General features: G+C 43.3%; 1 long non-coding RNA gene across 14 annotated transcripts; it reads left to right on the top strand.

Moving 5' to 3' along the window:
- Nucleotides 1–451: 451 nt before the first annotated feature.
- On the top strand, nt 452–6,360 carry LOC125550421 (uncharacterized). 14 transcript variants are annotated; one of them, XR_015600189.1, is made up of 7 exons: nt 456–1,040; nt 1,221–1,355; nt 1,495–1,554; nt 2,065–2,163; nt 2,242–3,632; nt 3,898–4,582; nt 6,078–6,360. It is a non-coding gene; the product is annotated as an uncharacterized LOC125550421 (long non-coding RNA). The 14 variants fall into 14 exon arrangements; XR_015600186.1 differs by having other exon boundaries at nt 1,489–1,554; XR_015600191.1 differs by having other exon boundaries at nt 453–1,040; nt 1,221–2,163; nt 2,242–2,639; nt 3,470–3,632.
- Nucleotides 6,361–24,379: the final 18,019 nt, after the last annotated feature.

Below are 24,379 nucleotides of genomic sequence, written 5' to 3'. Positions count from 1 at the left end.
ACGGTTAATTTGCCTCCTTTCCTACCATCCAAAACAATAAGGTGTGCAGTGGTATCCCCAACCCACCAGGGTTCAAATCCTGGTGCTCGCATTATTCCTGGATTTATTTCAGGATTTCCGGTGATGCGCTTTCAGTGGGAGGAGACGTTCCCGTCGACGACGAGGCGCCTACGGTGACTTCGTAAATCTCAAGATGATATGCCGGCTCAGTCTCTCGGAGGTGCTCATAGGGGTAGGGTGTGCGTGCGTGCGTTCATAGGGATGAGTGTATGCGCGTGTATATGAGCGCTTGTGTCTGTACTGATGCTAAAAAAAAACAATAAGGTGTGCATCAAGGGCACTTCCTCATGTGTTCCACGTCATCACATGCATACTATTCGGGACGGCCAATGGCGAGAGGGATTGGCGCCGGCCAATTGGAAAGAGCTCTCTGTCCGCGTCGGTGAGGTAACGAGACAAAACCTCGTTCGCTTCGTCGCGAAGAGATAGGAAGAGAAATTTGACTTCAGCCCCACCTCCTTTGCTCTCCTGACGCACGTACCTCCTCTCCCAGAAATCCCACACAACCTCCTCTCCCCACTCCCCAGCTAGGTTGCTGCCGCTCCTCCGGCGCTGGCGGGCTTCCTCGGCCTTTCCTCTCTCTGCCTGCGGTGCATCCCTGGATCCACGGAGGTGGATGGCAGGGGCCCTAAGGTTGATGGTGCTGAGGAGGAGGCGGAGCGGTTCTGTTGTTGGGTTGAGCGGCGGCCGGAGCGGGTCGACCATGGAGATGGCCGTACGTGGCGTCGTTCTCGGGCAGAGAAGGGGAGGGGAGCGTGAGGTGAAGAGGAGGCCCATGGGAGCAGATCCGGCCGTCAACGGTAGGGTTGGCCATGGATATGGCCATCTGTGGCGGCGGCGTCAGGCAGAGAAGCGGAGGGAGGGCGAGATGAAGAGAGGATGGAGACGGAGACGGAGACGAAGAGCCCATGGAGAAGCTCCACCGATATCATCGGCGGTAAGAAGGCGACGCCCACCTCCACCTTCGTGCAGTCACCCAGGTACGCAGCCATCTTCCTTCTCCCCTATGCATTTGTTGTTTCTTGCTAATTTATTGTACATTGCTCTGTTTCCCCCCGTACAATTTGGCCTTGCCTCGCTTGCTTCTACCTATTCGACTGAAAAGGCCGGAGAGTTCGATGGCGATACATTTTACTCCAATATCAATACTTGTTCTGCAGGTAAAATTTTGGAGTTATGCTAATCAGGAGGTGTTGCAGGAAATTGATATTGGCCATTCAGCAAATGTATTTTGCACAAAATTTATCGAGGAAGCATTTGATGAAATATAAGTTTGAGAAGCAGGAGATGACGAGGTACAGCCTTTTCCAGTATATGTTTTCACTTATCTTTCCCAGTTATTCTTAGGCATATTTTAGGAGAGGTTCATTTTTCTTTTTGAGGTTCGTCCGTTCGTGTTATCAATTTGTCTCGTTTAAATGGCATAAGGTGCAGGAAAATTTCTATGGAACTAGCTGCAATTTATTAATGTCACTCCAAGAGGGCCAAGCAAAGGTTTGAGTGACAATGTGCAACCCCTTTCCTCTAATTCCAACCGTGTCATGAATTCTTGTGTTGCTGCTATTCTGAAGGGCGTCATGTTGTTATTGTTGATGATTTAGTGCAATCTAGTGGAACTCTTACAAAATGCCAGGTTACCATTCTGTTGCAATCGCTGATTGGTATAGTCTTGTGCCATCATTTCAAGTTGTCGTACCAAAAACTTAATGCCTTTCAGAATTCAAATTTTACCTGAGTCCACAATTGATAGTATTACCAGCAGGCTTAGTCATGTAAAGTTGAGACGTTCAATTTCATTCCTTCTCCAAACCTGGTAATAGAGTCTGTGGCATGTGAATTTTCATGTTGTGGGTCAATTTGGTGTGACATATTTACTTCATTGTTCAGTGAAATGGAAGTAATACATTTCAAGTGTCAATTATGATGCTACATGTGACTTATAGTTGCATATACTATGTTGTTCCTTTTTGCCCCATGAGTATTTATGTTCTGTTCATTTGGCAGAAACTTTTGGCTGCTTATGTTGTCGCAAAAGTTACTGCCCATGTCACTCAAACTGTGTTCCTGGTCAGTCGTATGAATGGTTCATGATCGCGAGTTCTGGTAATTGGTGGTTTCTCATTGTTCCCTATTTTTCAGCTAGGCAAACTTCACTTTGCTCATTCTTTCTCTTAATTCCAGCTGGGCCAGGTGAGCAGTTTGATTACTTCTGGATCACGGATTCGTGCCCTCAGACAGTGAAAGCCATCAGCCAACCCTCCATTTGAGGTGTTGAGCCTTGCTAGCTCAATTGTTGACGCCCTTCAGATATGAATGTGGACTATGAAATGCGCTGCTCCCATATAGAGCTTTCATTTCTAGCTCGAGCAAAACAAATAATGTGAAGAGAGTCATCTAATTGTGTTGAATCTTTGCTCCATGTTTTGTTCTGTTGCCATCTTCCTTCTCCCGTTATGCATCCGTTGTTTGTTTGCTATTTTATTGGGCATATTTTCGACTGGAAGACACAAAGGAGGTTGTGTAGTGGGGATGGATATCCTGGTGTTGGAAGAAGACGACGAGTAGCCAAATACTTCTAGGTATTATCGTTTGGCATGTTCCATTAAAATTCACATTTGCAAATATATGTGCTCAGCAGTCCTATCCCCAACTTCATGATGATGCTTCTGTTAAGTTCATGCAGCAACACAAATATTGGGTTTGTACCATGTATTGTTTGCTTGCCTAAAAACAGATGGTTGGTATATTTCTCGCAGTTTAGGAACACAGTGAAATAAGAAATGATATTTCAAACTTGAAAGCTTCTTGCGTTGGTAGAGCCCTATTGGGTTATCTTGGAAATAACAAATAAGGCAAAGGTTGTACAATGTACAAGCTGCACTTGTTTGGTTTTGATACTCTTGAATGGTTCATTGTAATTGTGCCTGCTGTCATTTGCATCATACAACCTTTTGTATTTTGCCTGCTATCATTTGACCTCTAGGAAAACGGAGGGAGATGAATTGGGCAGAAACCTGATGTCATGGAGGTTTGCTCATGACCGTTGGTGTGGTGATGTTTAGTCACCGGAAACAATTCTTGAGCATGAGTCTGTATTTTGTTTCCTTATTCAACATAGCAGTGTGGAAGCAAGAGAAAACTTATTACTAAATCAATTATCATTCTAATTACAGCCGTATCTTATGGCTTGGTCATTTGAATTACTGCATATCTATTCCATACTCGTGAGCAAAAGCTCTGGTTAAAATGCATAATTGGTAAATTACACTGCCCTGGTACACGACAATGTTAGTTTCAGGACCATGCTTTTTGCTGCTGGTGTGGTATATAACTGTGATGGTATATATCTTACAAAGTGTTTCTGACTCGTTCTTCTCAGACATAGTTTTTGTTTATTTATTTGCTGGAGGCGGCCGCGTTGCCGCCCATGGACATCACTGGAGGAGGCGCGGAAGACGGGCTCCGACTCCTCGGATTCAGACGAGGAAGGAGACGCCGTCGACGAGCTACGCATCCAGGCCCTGGAGCGCACCATGTTGGAGCAGCCTCTCGACTACGATTCCCATGTTCAGGTACTATGGTCCGCGGCATTCTCTCTAGATTATATGTCTGCACCAATGTCAGCAAGCATATGTTGCCTCGCTGCCATTGCTCTTTTGCGTATGAGCTTTGGGAGAGTCCATGATATATGGATATAGATGATCAAAAAGAGTCCAGAGAGTTCATCTCAATTCTTTCAGAAAATTAAAATTAATCTTTCCACTTGAAACTTGATTAGAGTGATATTTCTAACTTTGCCATCTGCACATATGTATGATTATGGTATCCCATAATTAGCACCATGGAGTGGAGCTTCCTCTGCTCGGGACGCCGGTCATGTGCTCGTCAAGGTCCGCTGATCCTTTCGCCTCCAATCCCATTCCCAGTCCCAGAATAAGCAGCAGCATCAAGGTCCTATCCTCTCTCTTTTTATCCTGGTACTGTATCTCATTGGACCTGTTCATGTGTCAGACTGTTGTACTCGTCAGCATGCAATTACTTGCAATGAGACTCGGCATAATTACACATACATAACCCATCTTGAGCAATTGAGGGTACTAAAACACAGTCAGGCCATTTCTTTGTAACAACAGAAAATCTTTGATTTCAGTGCTGTTGGATTCTAGATGCAAGCTAGACAATATGTTCGATCAACTGATGTTTGTGTAGGTTCGTGGTAGAACTGATGGCCACTGACACTGACACTAATAGTATAGGGTTGCAAGCCTCTGAAAGGCAGCAAGTAATCTGGTTCGCACTCCCATCCTATGTAGGTCGATGGTACTACTGACCAACCAGTGTTATTATTTTCTCAAATTGTGTTAACCTTTGTCAAGAATTGATGTGGGCAAGCTTTTACTGTTTCTTTTGCAGCCAGATAGCTGCAATTAGTGAAGAACAAGATAGCTTATGGAAGGACCATGCTATATTGCTACTTTGACTAAATAAAAATTCATGGATGCAGATGCTAGAGACATACAAGGTAAGTAGGTTTCATAATCCTCGAGAGTGGTTATTTTGCTTTGTTGAACGAGATTAAATGTGTTCTATTAGTTTATACTATAACGAGTACTCTCAGATTGGATTTTGTGTTCACTATAGAATCTTGAAAGAAGAGGTCTTAGAAAAACAAAAGGGTCAATTTAACATATCTTAACAGGCACATGACCCAAGTTCCATTAGTTACATTCAACGTCTCGCTTGTTGCACTCTTATTCTCTTTAGCTCTGCTTTTCTATCTAGCTTCACGTAGCATTTTATTCTGACCGCACAATCTATACTGTGACTGTTCAAGCATGATTGTCTCCTACATAACCATACTACATTCCGTGCTTTTACAAAATTGAACCAAAAGAAAGTACCTTTGTGTAACAATTTGTTTTCACAATGACTAGAAACTTCTAACTCCGAGAATTTCATTTTCATCCACTGCACTGTATCTCCGTCTTGCATTTTACTGTTAAATTCATCCACTGCAGTATTGCCTAATTTCTCTTACCACAGGACTACATTTCTTCAAACTCTGCTGGTTTTTAGTCCTTAAGCTACTCCAAACAGTAGATCCACGAACTTTGTAGCCCTTAAAAATGTGAATGATATATCAAGGAAGTGCCTGCTCCAGTGCTGACTAGGGGCCAGTTCTTTTCGCCCTATAATTCTGGAGAATTACGATTCTGGAAACTGCCCACAGAATCGTCTGCCCATAGAATTGTCTGTCCAGTTCTTTTCTATAATTCTAACATGTAATTGTTGTATGAAGTCGCTCGGTCGAGCTGGCCCAGTGACATATTGGCTGTAATTTGAGTCCTCAATAGGGGTAGTAGTTCAAACCGAACAGTTTTCTTTTGAGGGCCCGGCTAGAATTGCCAGAATTGCCGAGTTTCCACGATTCTCAAATACACTAGCGATTCTGATAATTCTCGGATGATTCCTGGGGAAGAAACGAGTTCTTTTGCGATTGTGATTCTCCGGGCAGTAATTCTTCAAAATTGAGCCAAAAGAACTGGGCCTAGGAAAATTAGATAGAGCTTTGATACTCCTATTTCTGTTCCCACCACGAACTCTACAACACTAAGGCCAAATTTTATATTGATCCTTTGCGTATTTTTCTTCATGTATAATTTCCAGTGCTGACAGCAGAAACTAATCTGATCCATCAAGCAATTATAAAATATCATGGGAATATTTCATCAGGCACCACCAAACTAACAATTCTTCACTTGACACTTTCAGAGCTTGTCATTGAGTGTATGACTGTTTTATAACTGAATAAGATTTGCTTTTCATCCACTGCATTATATGATAATCCTGTAATCTACAACCTAAATTCTATTATTATTTGCTTTACTTTCAACTTTCATCATTTACTTTAACATCTCGCTTAGTGCAATCTTCTTTTCTTTAGCTTTGCTTTTCCATTTAACTTCACAAACATTTTATTCTGACCACGCAAATTGAGAGCATCCTCCTCTATTTAGCTCGGCGGGGCCAACGCCACCATCCTCACCGACGTCCAGCAAGCGCCATGCAACTAATGGTGTTGCTGCCATGACGACGCCTGCCTCCATGCTGATCGAGCTTTTCGACCTGCCCGGAATGGACAAGGTCATTTGGGCATCTGTTTTTTATGTGCTATTTGCTCTCTTTTTATAAGGAGTGTAGCTACATGATCAAATTTGTATGCGCACTGTAGTTCTATGTTGTATCTTTCTTTCTGAAGAAGCGACAATATGCTCTTGTCAGTGTTATTTTATTGCTATCCATTGCCATGTGCTACCAGATCAGAAAAGAGAAGTGAAAATGTGTATTTGATGTACCAAAGCTAAGAAATTTAGCTGTTTTCGCTAGTTTCAGCAACTGTTTGCCAGTACATAGGCTGCGCTTCCCTGACCACAAAAGCAAGTGAATGGTGCGGCCACCTACCAGGCACCGCCGAAGTTCCTCTCAGTACTACTATAAAACTTACTGGGCAATCATATTTAATTGTTGAATGTGTATAATCTGGTTCGAAATAATCCACCACCTAAGCAGATCAAAAAGTCTCTAAAATATTGTTGTTTGTTTTGTTATCAGTTGTAAATTCTATTGCAAATTTCTTGCTTATATATGCATGTTCGTAAACAATTAAAGAATAAAAGGGGTGAGAGGGTCGCTTGTCAATCTGGCACCGCACAAAATTCCTCTTAGAAGGCGCCACCGGGTGACACCCCAACACCTAGTAAATACCAAAGGACACCGCAACAAGCTCTGGTAATGGGGCTTGTCCCAAAAATCAGTGAATGATCAAGGCTTCAGTACAACAATTCCTCTAAAACATATTGTCCTGGACGATGAACAAGACAAGTTTTTTCAAATAAGTCATGAGTACCCAGTACTTGCCATACAGCTTTGCTCGGCTACACTTGAACAGAAGATGTTTAATGTCTTCCGCTCCAATCGGCAAGTCTATGTCTTGCTTCTATCAGGGTGGTCCTAAGTCCTAATCGGCGCCTCAACCACCCGATCACGATACTAGCACCCTCATAGAAAGCCAGCGGTCCGCAGCCCATTAGCATGCTCATGCGCAGCTCGTTGGCTGCTCAACCATTAACTTTTGAAAAAGTGCAAGATTTTTTTTAAAGTAATAAAATATTTGAATTAAAAAACTTCACAAAAATTATGAATTTCGACATTTTTAAAGTTCTTGTATATAAAAAATCATCAATTTTAGAAAAAAGTTCATCAATTTGAAAAAGTTCATCGATTTTGAAAAAAGTTCTCACCAATTTTGGGAAAATGTTTCACAAATTTAAGAACATTTCACGAATTTGGGGAAAAGTTCACAAATTTTAAAAAGAACTGAATTTGAGAAACAGTTCATGTATTTAAAAAATAATAAAAATAATAAAAGAATAGTGAAATGAAAAATAAAAGAAAAAATGAACATAACAGGCCCAAACAAATAAAAAAATCCGACAGAAAGCTTCCAGAAGCTTCCTAAAACCGTTCCTAGAAGCTTCGCTGAACCAACAATCAAACTCCAGCGTACACTTTTAAAGGGCACCAAATAAGATCGGGGCTTCTACGGACACAAGAACGCATCGCCTCAAGACAGCTTGAAATGGGTCGGTATGGTTAACGTAGCTCCAATTTTTCTTAGTTTTGGTCATTTATATAAATTAGTCTGTTTGCCTAAAAATAATAAAATAAATCAGTTTGTATAGTTTATTTTTTTGGTTTTACTGCTGGTTTTCTCTCCTTTTTTCTTAGTGACTATATATTTTTGATTTTTTTGTAAATACATATACTCCAAAAATTAATGTACTTAATTTCTTTTTAAAATGTTCACCATAACACAGTGTAAAGTTAATAAAAACTATGTAATGGCAATAGAAAACGTTAGTGACATTTAAAAAATATTTACACCTTGCAAAAAATGAAATAAATTGGAAACGATCTTCACGTAATTCAAAAAGATTTATACTATTTTTAAAATATATGTTAGATTTGGATATTTTATTAATCATGTATTAAAAAATGTCAAACACGTATAAAGATATTACATATGTATAAAAAATGCACAATGTGTATGAAAAATACAGACATTCAAACATATATTTCACAAATCTTAATCATTTATTTAAAAATATTAAACATGTACCAATTTTTTTATATGTACACTAAATATGCACAATTTGTATGAAAAAATAGACACCAAAACAAATATTTCAAAAAATGTTATTGATAAATTTGAAAAAATGTAACCTTTTACAAAAATATTCCTGATGTATACAGAAAATATAGACATGTGTTGAGAAGAAAATAAATGAAAAGGAAAAGAAGTGAAGAAAACCGATGAAAACACAGAAAAGAACAAATCAAAGCAAAGAAAAAAAGAAAAAAAGGAAAAGTGAAGATAAACAAAAAAAGACTGCTGCAAACAATGAAAAAGCCACTGAGAGAATCATAGAGGAAAAAAACCAGGGACGGTTTTTTTCATGCGTCATTTACCGGGCCGTCCGCTCGGACGTTGGGGAATGATATTGAGGGGTCCGGCTGTAGATGCTCGAAGCAACCGTTAAGTGACAGATATCTGTGCATGTCAACGGATGTGGGTCATTCTAAGAAGGGGACTTTCAAATACTTGAGTGACAGAGTTTGGGACAAAGTAAAGGGTTGGATGAGCAAATGCCTGTCTGCGGGGGGCAAGGACGTGCTAATCAAGTCGGTAGCTCAGGCTATCCCGGTGTTCTCTATGGCATGCTTTAAGCTTCCTCGAGGCTTGTGTGATCACATCAAATCCATCATACGGAAATTTTGGTGGGGCTGCAAACAGGGTGAACGCAAACCGGCTTGGGTGTCATGGGATGTGATGACAAGGATTTTGAAGGCTGCATACTACCCTGATAGTACGGTACTTAACGCTGAGTTGGGATCTAGACCTTCTCAGATCTGGCGAGCTATCATGGAGGGGCTGGATTTGTTAAAGCAAGGGATTATTCGCAGGATCGGTAATGGACAAACAACGGAAATATGGAATGATAACTGGATACCGAAGGAGATGACGCCACGACCCATCACGTCGCTGGGCGGCAATCCCCCAAGGTATGTATCGGAGTTGCTGTCTCCAGCAACAGCCTCATGGAATGAGACTCTAGTCCGGACAGTTTTTTTGCCGATATATGCTGATGCTATTTTGAAGATTCCGGTATGCACACGTAATATAGAGGATTTCTGGGCTTGGCACCCGGACAAGAAAGGTAACTTTAGTGTTAGCTCAGCCTACAAATTTTTGCTTAAGACGAAGTTGCAAAGAGAGGAGTGGTTGTATGGGGGGAGGGGATCATCTCATTCTGAAAAATATGAACAAGCCTGGACCCATCTATGGAAATTGAAAATTCCTTCTAAGGTGCGAATCTTCCTATGGAGGCTTGCACATCATTCATTACCCACAACGGATGTTTTGAAGAGGCGAAACATGTCAGAACGAGATGTATGCCCGCTGTGCGGATGTGAGGATTCATGGCGCCATGCCTTGGTTGCATGCACGATGGCCCGGTGTGTTTGGGCGCTTTCGGATGAAGCACTGGTGTCAATCATGTCTAAACACGAGGAATCCAACGCAAGAATTTGGTTATTCGAACTGAGTGAGAAACTGGACCATGCTAGCTTTACGAGGATGGTTATAACGCTGTGGTCATTATGGTATGCTAGAAGGAAGGCTATATATGAATCGATTTTTCAGAGCCCTCAACAAACGGCGTCCTTTATCAATAACTACATAGATGAGCTGGGCCAAGTGAACGCTAAGGGAGTGCAGGAAGGTACTCCTAGTGTTGCACCACCACGACCGAAGCAGTGGCTTCGCCCACTGAGTGGTAATGCGAAGATTAATGTTGATGGGGCTGTGGTGAAAACACGGAGAGGTGGAGCTATTGCAGCTTTATGCCGCGACCAAGACGGACAATACTTGGGGTCATCGGCGGTGGTTTATTATGGGATCACTGATTCCTTAATTTTGGAGACTTATGCATGCCGCGAGGCCCGAGCTTTGGCGGACGATCTGGGAGAGCAGAAGGTCTGCGTGGCCTCGGACTGCCAAGAGGCGGTGAATGACATAAACAGGGGAACAGGAGGCCCCAATGTTGTGTCGGTACATGAAATAATGAATCACTGCAATAGTTTTATTTCTTGCTCTTTTGTTTTCGAGCGTAGGAACTTCAATTTTGAAGCTCATAATCTCGCCAAGTTTGCTTGTAACCTAGAGATAGGTAGACATGTTTGGTTGGGCACTCTCCATGACCCAAACCTTGTACCTATGACAATTGCTTTTGAATAAATAAAGCAGGCGGGATTTCTCAAAAAAAGCAACCGCTGCAATCATTTCTCGAGACACTGCAACTAGACGGATACATATGTATAGATTGGCAAAATGTGGATCACAACAACATTATTTTGAACAAGATTAATTGGCATGGACAAATAGCACGAGCATCTTTTTCGAACGTGCTCATACATTTGAGCGTGCATGTGCGATGCATGAACACACCTAGCATCGCTGCCTATACACACTAGTAGAAAAAGGGTCAAACGTGAAGCACATTAGTGCCGGTTTGAAATTGAGCCGGCACTAATGTGTGCATTAGTGCCGGTTCCAACGGCTAGCCGGTCGCTCTCATTAGTACCAGTTCGTGGTGAATCTTTAGCACCGGTTCGTGCCACGAACCGGTACTAAAGTGAGTGGTGTCAGGATGTTGTCAGTCCCGGGCCCCTCCAGCACCTTTAGTACCGGGTCGTATCACGAACCGGTATTAAAGGTCGTCCTACATAGACCCTTCGTCCACCCGAGCTCGCTCTGTTCTTCCCCTTTCCCCTCTCCTCTTTGTTCTTATCCCTCTTCCTCTCAAGCTCATCACACATTTTGCCCAAAATTTGTCATGATTTGAAGTCCCCCATTCCTTCAAATGATCACAAAGGTTAGCAACTTTTTCCTTTCATCTCTCATTGCTAGATTAGCTCGTGCAATGCTTTATATAGTGATTGATTTTTGAGTTTAGTAATTTGGGAGGAATTATATATATATATATATATGCTAGTATTTGATTTATATGCAATTTGAGGTCAAAAATAACACTTAGTTTGCATATGTAGGTGTAGTTTACTTAGTACCTTCTAAATCTTCGTCGTAACCACCGTTGATCGCTCGCAACGTCCCGTCGCTGGCACCACCTTGTGGTGAGCCTCTTGTTCATGAAGTTTTATATAAAAAATTGATGTTTGTGTGATTTGGATATATAGTTACTCGTATAATTATCTTACCCATACGTTGTTTGTTATACATAGTGCCATGGTTTTGATATCCGTCCCCGTCGGCCCTCGTCCGGTTTATGATTCGGATGTGGTATATTCTCTTTTATAACTATTTATTGCATTTCGTGTTTATGATAAATTATGCCCATCAAGTTGACATAGATATTTGTATGTAGGAGGTAGTTGAACCGGAAATTCCAACCGACCCTATTGTCGAGAGGTTAAATTTAGTTGAAAGAGAAAACGAGGATTTGAAGGAAAAATTGAAAAGAATTGAGGGGGAGAAGATGGAATTGGAGTTGCATGTTGGCGATGTCGTCGATGATCACAAGATTAAGATGGAGAAAATGCGCTTGAAGATTAGAAAGATTAGAAAATATGCCATTCATAGTGAGGCTTGGTATCATTATGCTGTTGGATCAATTGTTACCTTAGTTGCGATCTTGATCGCATTTGTTGTTGCATTTAAATTCTTTAGCTAGAGAGTTATTTGTTTGTTGCATTTAAGTGTTGTATGATCTTTATGTATGAACTTTATGTATTGTATTAATTTGATGTTTTCGGTGTTGTGTATTGAAGATGAGCCGGCAATGGATGTACGATGATTGATGCTCTCCCGAGTTCATTAATGGCGTGCGTACTTTTCTGCTTGCGGCTGAGGCAAACAAGCGAGCGGATGGTTTTATGCCTTGTCCATGTGCTGGCTGTAAGAATGGTCACAATTACTCTACGTCAAGAACCATTCACGTCCACCTGTTTGAGTCCGGTTTCATGCCCCACTATAATGTTTGGACCAAGCATGGAGAAAGAGGGGTTATGATGGAAGACAATGAAGAAGAAGAGGACGACGACAGCTATCCTGGCCATGGGTTCCCTGAATACGATGATACAACAATGAGGGAAGAAGCTGAGCCGGTAATGCGGGAAGAAGCTGAGCCGGCAATGCGGGAAGAAGCTGAAGAAGAGGCATCGGATGAGCCCGTTGATGATCTAGGTCGGGCCATTGCCGATGCAAAGAGAAACTAAGCAAGTGATTTGGAGAAGAAGAAGTTGCAGCGCATGTTAGAGGATCACAAAAAAATGTTGTACCCGAATTGCGTAGGTGACAAGAAAAGGCTGGGCACCACACTGAAATTGTTGCAATGGAAGGCAGAGAATGGTGTATCTGACAAGGGATTTGGAAAGTTGCTGGTAATGATAAAGGATATGCTTCCAAAGGACAACGAATTGCCCGAGAGTACGTACGAAGCAAACAAGGTTGTCTGCCCTCTAGGGTTAGAGGTGCAGAAGATACATGCATGCCCTAATGATTGCATCCTCTACCCCGGTGAGTACGAGGATTTGAACGCTTGCCCGGTATGCGGTGCATTGCGCTATAAGATCAGCCGCGATGACCCTGGTGATGTCAAGGGCGAGCGCCCCAGGAAGAAGATTCCTGCCAAGGTGATGTGATATGCTCCTATAATACCACGGTTGAAACGTTTGTTCCAAAATAAAGAGCATGCCAAGGCGATGCGATGGCACAGAGAAGACCGTAAGAAAGACGGAAAGTTGAGAGTACCCGCTGACGGGTCGCAGTGGAGAAAAATCAAAAGAAAGTCCGGAAAGGAGTTTGCAGATGACGCAAGGAACGTATGGTTTGGTCTAAGCGCAGATGGCATTAATCCTTTTGGGGAGCAGAGCAGCAACCATAGCACCTGGCCTGTGACTCTATGTTTGTATAACCTTCCTCCTTGGTTGTGCATGAAGCAGAAGTTCATTATGATGCCAGTGCTCATCCAAGGCCCTAAGCAACCCGGCATCGACATTGATGTGTACCTAAGACCATTAGTTGAAGAACTCTTACAACTGTGGAATGGAACAGGTGTACGTGCGTGGGATGAGCACATGGGGAAGAATTTGACCTAAAGGCGTTGCTCTTTGTGACCATCAATGATTGGCCTGCTCTCAGTAACCTTTCAGGACAGACAAACAAGGGATACCGCGCATGCACGCACTGTTTGGACGATACCGACGGTATATATTTGGCTAATTGTAAGAAGAATGTGTACCTGGGACATCGTCGATTTCTTCCGAGCAGGCATCCCGTAAGAAAGAAATGCAAGCATTTCAAAGATGAGGCGGATCACCGGACGAAGCCTCGCCACCGTACTGGTGCTGATGTACATGATATGGTCAAGGATTTGAAGGTGTCTTTGGAAAGGGTCCTGGTGGACAACCTGTTCCGAATGACGCTGACGGACGCGCACCCATGTGGAAGAAGAAATCTATATTTTGGGACCTGCCCTATTGGAAAGACCTAGAGGTCCGCTTCGCAATCGACGTGATGCACGTGATGAAGAATCTTTGTGTGACCCTGCTTGGCTTCTTGGGCGTGTATGGGAAGACAAAAGATACACCTGAGGCATGGGAGGACCAGCAACGTATGCACGGAAAAGACGGCATACATCAGGGTCATGCAAGCTACGCTCTTACCAAAGAAGAGAAGGAAATCTTTTTTGAATGCCTGCTCAGTATTAAGGTACCTTCTGGCTTCTCGTCGAATATAAAGGGAATAATAAACATGGCAGAGAAAAAGTTCCAGAACCTAAAGTCTCATGACTGCCACGTGATTATGACGCAACTGCTTCCGGTTGCATTGAGGGGGCTTCTACCGGAAAATGTTCGATTAGCCATTGTGAAGCTATGTGCATTTCTCAATGCAATCTCTCAGAAGGTAATCAATCCAAAAGTCATACCAAGGTTAGAGAATGATTTGGTGCAATGTCTTGTCAGTTTCGAGTTGGTGTTCCCACCATCCTTCTTCAACATCATGACGCACGTCCTAATTCACCTATGCGAAGAGATTAATGTTTTGGGTCCTCTATTTCTACACAATATGTTCCCCTTTGAGAGGTTCATGGGAGTCTTAAAGAAATATGTTCATAATCGTGCTAGGCCAAAAGGAAGCATCTCCAAGGGCCATGAAAATGAGGAGGTAATTGAGTTTTGTATTGACTTTATTCCTGACCTTAAGCCGATTGGTGTTCCTGAATCGCGGCATAAGGGCCGACTGGATGGAAAAAGCATGTTAGGAGGGGAACAAATAATATGTATGGACGGACATTCTCTCACTGAAGCACACTACACAGTTCTACAGAATTCCGCCTTGGTGGCTCCGTATATGGATGAACACAAGAATTTGCTACGCTCCAAACACTCGGAGCGGTCTGATGACTGGATTACACGTGAACAAATTAGGAGTTTCGCCAGCTGGTTGCAGACACGTACCATGCATGACACCTCTATTGAAAATGACCTGTACTTGTTGTCCCAGTTACCATCTTCGAATATAATGACTTTCAAAGGGTACGAGATAAATGGTAATACATTTTACACGATCGCCCAAGATAAGAAGAGCACGAATCAAAACAGTGGTGTCCGCTTTGATGCAGAAACCAAGACGGGAAAGGAAACATATTATGGTTATATACAGGACATATGGGAACTTGACTATCGACGTGGTTTGAAGGTCCCTTTGTTTCGGAGCAAATGGGTCAATATGACACGAGGCGGGGTAACGGAAGACCCGCAGTACGGAATGACAACAGTGGATCTCAACAATCTTGCGTATGTAGACGAACCATTCGTCCTAGCCAATGATGTGGCACAGGTTTTCTATGTAAAGGACATGTCTACCAAGCCAAGAAAAAGAAAAGATAAGGAAGCGAATGCATCGTACGATGAGCCAAAGCGGCACATAGTTCTTTCTGGGAAGAGAAACATCGTGGGAGTGGATGACAAGACAGACATGTCAGAAGATTATGAAAAGTTTGATGAAATTGCTCCATTCACAGTGAATATTGACCCGAGCATCCCGTTAAATGATGAAGATTTTCCATGGTTACGGCGCAAAGGGACACACGCGAAGAAAAAGTTTCACACCCAAAGATCTGGGATGTGATCGGCTTCACTATCATCACTTTCTTCTGTGTTTCACACCTAGGAGAGAATCTCTGTAATAGTTAGGGTAGTTATGTGTTTTGGCATTTGAAACGCGAAGAAATTTTATGTGCAAACAAATTCTTTCATGCCTTTACTGATTTTTAAAGTTAAGTTATTCACAAACTAGTGATTCACACTAATTTCAAATAATTCAAAATTTAAACTATTCAAATTTGAAAACTACGGGCACTAACAGAAAGTTTGTAATTTTTTGTACCTAAAGCAAAAATATTCACAAAGAAACTCTAAATACACAAAAAAACAACTCAAAAATAAATAAAGCAAAAAAATAAAAAAGCCCGCCTACTGGGCCAGAGCGGCCTGCATACGACTAGAAAACCAACATGTTATTGGGCCAGGATGCAGGCCCGCAAAGGCCCAGTAGGCCCATAGGGAAGCACAGAACATGTAGGCCCAGTAGGCCTGCTTTGGAGAGGAACTCGAGAGAGCTACCGCATGGGGGGTTATAAACCAGTGCGGACGCCCCTCGGCTAGCGAGGTGGGATTAAACTTGCCGAACCTGCGCCAGCGCAACCCCTTTAGTACCGGGTGGTGGCACCAACCGGTACTAAAGGGAGGGCCTTTAGTACCGGTTGGAGCCACCACCCCGTACTAAAGGGGGTGCGCTTCCCGCCGCTTAGCCTGGCCAAAACAGGCCTTTAGTACCGGTTGGTGGCTCCAACCGGTACTAAAGGTCCATCCTATATAACTAAACACTTCAAAAATTTCAGTTTCTCATCTGCCTCTTCTCCTCTACCCCGTCGCCCGCCGCCCCCGTCTCCATATCCCTCGTCGCCGCCCCCGTCGCCGCCCCGTCCCCGTCGTCACCGCCGCCCCGTCCCGGCCCGTCCCGCGTCGTCCCCGTCCCCGTCATCGCCGCCCCGTCCCCGTCGTTGCCGTCCCGGCCCGTACGTCCCCGTCCCCGTCGTCGCCGCCCCGTCCCTGTCCCAGTCGTCGCCGCGCCCGTCGCCGTCCCCGTCGTCGCCCCCCATCGCCTCTCGCCTCGCCGGTGAGCACACACACACATACATTTTTTTAGCTTTTTAGTTATAGAAATAGTTATAAAAATGTTAGAAATTTTTCTTTTTTTAGTTATAGAAATAGTTAGTTATATAGCATTGTTAGAAATGTTAGAAATTTTTCTGTTTTTTAGTTATAGAAATAGTTATAAAAAAGTTAGAATTTTTTCTTTTTTTAGTTATAGAAATATTAGAAATGTTATACAAATGTTAGTTATATATATAGAAATGTTATAATTTTTTCTATTTTTTAGTTATAGAAATATTAGAAATGTTATAGAAATGTTAGTTATATAGCATTGTTAGAAATGTTAGTTATATAGAAATGTTAGAAATTTTAGTTATCAAAATCCAATCATTAAAAAATGTTACTTTTTGCGGGCATATAGCTAGTATTTGTTCTCGACGATGCCCGGCCCGCATCCTCGCCGTCGACCCGTCCGCGACGACGTCCGGCTGACCAATGTCCGGGACTGGGCTCCGCCGAGCTGGCACTGGGAGGTGCTGCCTGGAGGGGCGCGCCGCTTGATGAGGAACCCGGCCCCGGGTCCCGTCGTCGACCCTGATCTCGTTTGGTGGCGTTCGCGTGGGCCAGTTTCGGTGCGGAGGGAGCCGGCCCCGCCGGAGGTGGTACGTCGCCGTGTCAGGGAGGAGGACGAGCACGTCCATCGCTACATGGTTGCGTTATAAGGCGGCAGGTTCTCCAATACCTGGCAGTTTTTTCAGGGATCTCACTTCAGCTATGATCCTGTGAGGGTTCCTTCTCTTTGGGTGTCCACCGCCCGCGCCGCAGGAACCGCGAGTGTCTTAGATTCTTCTGTAGTATTCGATCTTTATTAGCTACCTAGCCAGTGATGTATTTGATATATAATATTCGAGACGATGTATTCGAGATTATATATTATTCGAGACGATGTACTCGAGATTATATCTATTATTCGAGACGATGTATTCGAGATTATATCTATTATTCGAGACGATGTATTCGAGATTATATGTATTATTCGAGACAATGTATTCGAGATTATATCTATTATTCGAGACGATGCAATTTGAATACTAAATTGTTTTATATTTCTTTTGGATTAGTTAAACAAAACCTATGGCGGACAATACCGGCAGAGAGGGAGAAGAGGCCCTGTTCAATATCATACGTAATCCTCGCGGGTCAGATGATGATTAGAATGAAGAAGATTATGATGGCTCCGAATATCTAAACAACACCGGGGAGGGTGATATGATATTCGATCGCGACGACCGAATTGATGAAGTCATGAACTATGAACATGACGAAGAAAATGTTGATCTTGAAACAACAAAGACCGGCGAGGTATATATATTTATATAAGCAGGCATCTGGTGATCATCACATGTTTTAAATGACTTGAAGATATATTAACGAATCGATCTTTCTTCTTTCAGCCATCCGGATTGAGCAAATCTTCAGGCAACAGGAAACGTGGCCCGAACAAAAAGTTGAAGGAGGGCGTAAAGTACAATATCGAGGCCATCAAACCTAATGGCGAACCATTAGCGCCTAAGAAGATTGCGGACAAGTTCATTCGTCAGTGCGGAGTTCTTGTGAAGGACCAACTCCCGATCTCCCTTCAAGAATGGAGAGAGCCAGCAAAGCCACGTCCAGGAGTTACTTTTGTCGACGACAGACAAAAACTTCTGCTTTGGGAAACGCTCATGGAATATTTCACCCTACCAGATCATTTCACAGATGCAGATGTGGAGAAAGTCAAGGACGCTGCTCTTAGGAAGATGGCAGTTGCATTTAAGAACCACAAGATTCGTGAATGGGCCAAGTACGTCAACGGAGGAAGGAAGACTCCAGTATTCAAGGGAACACTAGAGACCAAAGTGCTCATTGGGACGATTTCGTGAAATTCAAGGATTCGGAATTATCTAAGGAACGGTCGAGAATAAACAAGGCCAATGCCGCAAAAAAGGATAAGTTCCATAAGCTGGGGCCAGGTGGCTATGCGGTGGGAATGCCTAACTGGGATAAGTCTGAGAAAGAGATGCTGGATGCAGGTGTCACTCCAGAAACATTGAGCTGGCCCCCCAGGTGCAGGACTTGGTTCTATGCGCAGGGGGGGTTGGACCCGAAGACAGGCAAAGTTTCGAAGAAGGCATGTCTGGACGGAGCCGAAGATAAGCTACTTGTTGCAATAGAAGAGGCTCGATCGGGGTTGTTCGAGCCCAACAGAGAGAACGACGAGCTTACCTGTGCCCTGGGAAATCCTGAACACCCGGGAAGAACACGAGGCATGGGCGCTATTCCGTGGTATGAGGGGTTTTTGGACTGGAACGCCGACTACAGAACCTGTGCGAGAAAGAAGATTGCGGAGGAGAAGAAGAGGAAGATGGAGGAGGAGCAGAGGAAGCTAGACTATGAACGCCTTCAAGGCCTAGAATCAGCGCACACGGACTTGGCAGTCAAATTCCAGCGGCAGCAGGAGCAGATCGACTCACTTAGCCAGCAAAGGGGGTCTCAGCAGCTAGCGGATGATCCACCATTGGATAGCACCGTCCCATTCATGCCGAGAAGCAGCGTGGGTTCCGCCCCGGGCGACGCATTGCTGGATAGCTATCCAGTGGATGACATCATGGAGAACACTAACTGCGAGCTACACTTCAAAATGAAGAACATATCCATGAAGGTGGCGGACGCCCTTGCTTTTACAAATCCCCCTGAGGCAACCTTCCATTGCAACCCGATTCCAGCGGGCTATACTCGTGTCTTGGTTGATAAGGTGGTGGACCAATATTCGGGGCTAGAGCTTGACATTCCTGGAGGTGACGATGAGCACACACTAGGAGAGGCCAACCATCATATCATCCTATGGAGAAAGGATTGCATCATCTTTCGAAGGCCACCGACACCGCGTCATCCGACTCCTCGTCGCAGTCCGCCACCGAGTCAGCAGACTCCCGCTCCTCCAAGTCCACCAACGTGTCAGGCCACTCCTCCTCCAAGTCCGGCACAGCTTCAGGCCACTCCTCCTCCTCCAAGTCCGGCAAAGCATCAGGCCACTCCTCCTCCAAGTCTGGCACAGCTTCAGGCCACTCCTCCTCCAAGTCCGGCACAGCTTCAGGCCACTCCTCCTCCTCCAACTCAGCCACGTCAGTCGTCTTCGCCGCCTCAGCAATCACGGACGAGAGCCGCCTCAGCTATGGTGTGTAGCGGTACAAGTCGAGGCAGTACTGGAGGTACAGGCGGAGGCAAGCGATTTCAATATGGTCCAAGCCTCGCGCCTCTTCCGCAGAGGCCTTACGACAAGTCCGAGGAGGAAAACGTAGCCATATCGAAGGCCAAGGTGGAAGCCCATTTTGCACCGAAACCGCCACCGCCACCAAGGGAGAAAGTGCCTGTGGAAAAGATTGACCACTTCATTCGTATGGCTAGAGCACCAGCTCCCAAGCCTGTTGACACAGACTATGAGCGCCACATCAAGAAGTTAAATCGAGCACGTCTACAGAAAGAGGCGAGCTCGAGCTCGAGCAAATCAGCTGGCAAAAAGAGCGGTAAAACCGTTCCCCAGCTGGGAGAACAGGCGGCGCAATCAATCCCCCCGCTTGTTGTGCCAACAACACATGAGAGTAGGCGCGCCCAATATTATTGTGGGCAAACCGTTAACGTTCCCGGGGTGGGCGATGTGGTAATAACCGAGGAGCATATTGCGCAGGCTGAATCGATTGGGATCACTGTTGGACAACTCCTCGATATCGAGCCCATATCTCCGACTAGAGAGGAGGAAATAAAATGGAAATATGCCCGGGGCCAACCTTTGGTCGAGCCAGAGGAGGTCCATAAGCTCCCAACGAGAATGTATGAATTGCATCAATGGTACATGGACATTACCAAGATTTCCAATCGAGAGTCCCTCATGATGAATGTCAACAAGGATCATTACTACCATGAGAAAGCTGTGACCGTTGAGTATTCAGAACTATTTCAGCTATACAATAAGACACACTCGACAAATCTATCGTCAGTTGCTATTATCTGTAAGTGATTTCTTTCTGTAATTTAAGTCTCAAGCTAGCTGTAGTGATCATTTTGATCAATCATTACCTGTAATTATCCTCACTATGTTCTTTTCTGTGGTATTATGCAGGATGAAGATTTATGAAATGAAAAAGGTGAATGCTATGGCATTGGGTTCGTTGACCCAAATACCATTAATGAATACACATGGAAAATAGATCCATATCACGAAAAAAGTGTAGAGGAAAGCATGCTACAGTTCTTCAAGGAACTCAGATACAATAAAGATATACTACTTCCTTACAACTTCCAGTGAGTCACACTGTCTTGTACTACAAATTCTGTTTTTCCCTACTAGCTAGCTACATGTTTTTGCTTACATATGTCCGTTTAATTAAGACATGCAAACGTGTGTGCATGCAGATTTCACTGGATCTTGTTAATCATTAAAGTTGATGAAGGAACAGTTGAAGTACTAGACTCACTACTTAAGAAAGCAAGTGACTACACCATCGTGAAGGGGATAGTCAACAGGTAATTTCAATCATTATTAACTATATCTCGGCCTATTTAATTAGTTCTTCATTTCCTGATAACAACTATTTAATAACCCATTTATTCATTTTCTTTGTCGACGGGCAGGGCTTGGGCAAAGTTCATCAGGGCCACTCCAGGCCCATGGAAACAAAATCTGAAATGGTATCGACCCAAGGTAAGTAATTAAGTAGTACTAGCTAGCTGCCATCTCTTTAATTATCATGCTTGATTAATTATTATCTGATCAAATTCCATTCTTGTAAAGGCCCTGAAGCAGGCGCCGGGGAATGATCTATGTGCATACTACGTTTGCAAGAACATTCGCATGATGGCGTCCGAAAGGAGCAAATCTCAAAGACAGGAGTGGGTATGATATCGATTGTCAGAACACTATTCACAATTTTTACGACATTATCGATATCTAGTCACACAACTAATACACATGCATATTGATCTCCTTCTTAACAGTTCAAAGAGGTACGGGACAAGCTCCTAGCACAAGACCGCATAGAAGCAATTCAAGAAGAAATAGCGGGATTTTTGCTCGACCAGGTCATAGATCCCAAAGGAGAATACTATTACCCGCTACCGCCCCCATGAACCATTTTCAATTGTTATCGTGCTCCGAAGGCACCAATTAGCTAGGCTAATGCCACTGGCTCTGAAGGCACCAATTAGAAGAAATATATAGGGTCGCGCTATTCGTCACCCTGGATGAGGAATAGTTATTCTTCACCCTCCTCTATTTTACCATCAATGCATCGTAATTTTACGTTCCGTAAGTTTTGTCTTATTTCCGACGCAAAAAGGATCGTCAGAAAATATATAATCGGCGTAAAAAATATTTTATGTTATGTAAAATTACAAACGTAAAAAACATAGTCTAAAATACAAATAAACTGTAAATTTTCTTGTCTTATGACCTATATTTTTATTTTCTTATGTCAAATTTTACATAGTGAATTAATAGGAATATAACTATTTGAATTTGAAACATAATTTAATTATGAAATGATCGTAAGATTACCTCGGGTGAAGAATAACTTATTCTGCACCCTGGGTGATGAATAGTATCGTAAAATAACTTACCGATTCTACTAGAAATTCTATTTATATATATGCATAACGTGTACAGTATGTAGTATCGTAAAATACCAGCAAAGAAAAATAATTAAATGAAAAACACAAAATTAAATGAAAAAGAAATCATAAACCCAAAACCCCCAACCTTTTAATACCGGTTGGTGACACCAACCGGTACTAAAGGGCTCCCTGCCCCCGAAGCTGGCTCATGCCACGTGGTTGCCCTTTAGCACCGGTTCGTGCTGAACCGGTACTAAAGGGGGAGGGAGAGCCTTTAGTGCCTACATTTTAGCACCGGTTACCAAACCGGCACTAAAGGGCCTTACGAACCGGTGCTATTGCCCGGTTCTGCACTAGTGACACAACGTACATCTTCGTCTCCGCCAAGCTAAAGGTGCCTTCATTACCACAACCCAAAGACGTGGATACACGATACGCCCTTGGTCAGGAGCCAGTCAAGATGGCAATGGGGCCCCGAAACCCGCGTCCCCATGGGTTTTTACCCTATTAGGGGACGGGGATGGGCATCTTTTCATCCCCGCGGAGCTGTTGTTGGGCACATTATACAACCCGACACATTTCGTAGGTTTACACCCGTTTCGGTAGTCCCCAAACCCGAAACCCGGCAATACCCGCGAAATTACATTATTTTTTTTATCACCGTAGTCATCTTACCCCCGAAATCTTAGAGGCCTTGATGTGTTCACAAGATTGGATAAGAAACAAATATAAAGGTGTGTCTTTCTTTACATATCATCATAAAGTTTATCATTATCATGTTGCAATATTTCATAAGATGTTCGTTACTACTTATTTGATTCTCATAGATGCTGACAATGAATAAGGACAAAGTTTTTGGACTTGTGTATATTTTTCTCATGTTTAACTTTAGCTTGAGCGAGTTTTGATCTTTCCTAGTACTTGGCACTTTGATTTGGCATTGGAAGATTTGAAGATGGTCGTTTGGAGGCTTGGAGATGTGAAAGATGCCATGATGATTCCAACTTTAAAGTGATTTGTGAACTATTAGTTTTACTTCAGAACTTATATAGCTGTTGAACCATCTACTATTGTTTTTTGTTAAAATTTACTCAAGTTATGCTGCTGAAATGTGCTTGTTTTGTTGTTGAAGTGTTATTCTTTGTCACCACTATGTTTGTTTAAATATTTTAATTTTATCGTGGGTTCCCCGTGGTTCCCCGAAACCCGATGGGTTTAGGGGACGGGCAGAAAACTAGCCCCGCACACGGTGATGGGGACGGGGACGGGTTTACGATTTTCTTGTGGGGATGGGTTTGGAAAGGCAAAACCCGATGAGTTTCGTCTCCGTTGCCATCTTGAGGAGCCAGTGCTCAACAAGATATTCTACGAATACTCTAGTACTAGTATAGATTGCATGCATGCGCTCTGCACCACCATAGCCGCCCGCGGCACAAGCATGCATGCTCGCATGCACCGGCCGAAAAGCCATTAAATTAGGCTTTTCTTCTTCTTTAAAATACAATATACAGTTATCCTGGTACTTTGGACCTAAGCGGGCCACCTTTTAGCCTCCTCGATCAAGTTGATCGGCAACTGCCATTTGGCGCAACCGACATAAATCTTAAAGCCTTGATCGGAAGTCGATACGTTGTCACGATCTTGCACGCGCTTGCCCAACGGCAGCCCATCTGTCTATGTGTTTGGTTCACATACGTCTCCGATCGCAATCTCTACCACAAAGCATCGGCTAAGAGGGATCAGCGGCTGTTTAAACGAGTACTTCATCGCAAAGAAGAACTATTAAACGGAGAGGTGACTGACTCGCGTTGCTTCACGGCCGCCCAAGAATATTCTGCACACAAGAATCTGAATCTCTGATCCCGGTACGTAAAAGGGTTCGCCGACATTATCAGATCCCACGATACAAGTTGCAATCACAATGCGTTGTGGGCATATTAATTCTTTAGGTAATTATAACGTCGAGGCTTGAATGAATGCTTGGTTTAGGTACTAGTGCTACACTCCAGTAGCTATCTCCATCCTTTAAATATGATCAAGAGTTTTCTTGACTATAAACTGCCAATTGTGATACAGAAAAGTACTTTAACTTCAAAGCAAAAGGGAATCTTACCTGCCAATATCCTTTTTGGGTACTTTAACTGCCAATGTATGTACTGCACAAATTGTTCTGTAGTATAGTTGGTCGGGACTGTAAAATATAAGAACACCAGCATATTGACGCAGAGTAGTTTTGTCTTCTTTATTGAAAATAATGTAGTTTTGTCTTAGTTTCATCCTCTGCGCATGATTTTGGTATATAAATGCTGATTTTGCCTTTTCAATGATTAACCTTCACGCACAAGAACACAAAGTTGCACTTTTTAAAATT

Source organism: Triticum urartu, chromosome 4A, assembly GCF_056163025.1.
Source record: "Triticum urartu cultivar PI428250 chromosome 4A, HENAU_Tu73, whole genome shotgun sequence".
In the NCBI taxonomy this organism is placed as follows: domain Eukaryota; kingdom Viridiplantae; phylum Streptophyta; class Magnoliopsida; order Poales; family Poaceae; genus Triticum; species Triticum urartu.
The sequence above is the reverse complement of the archived record's forward strand: the minus strand, read 5'-3'. Positions and strand labels throughout refer to the sequence as shown.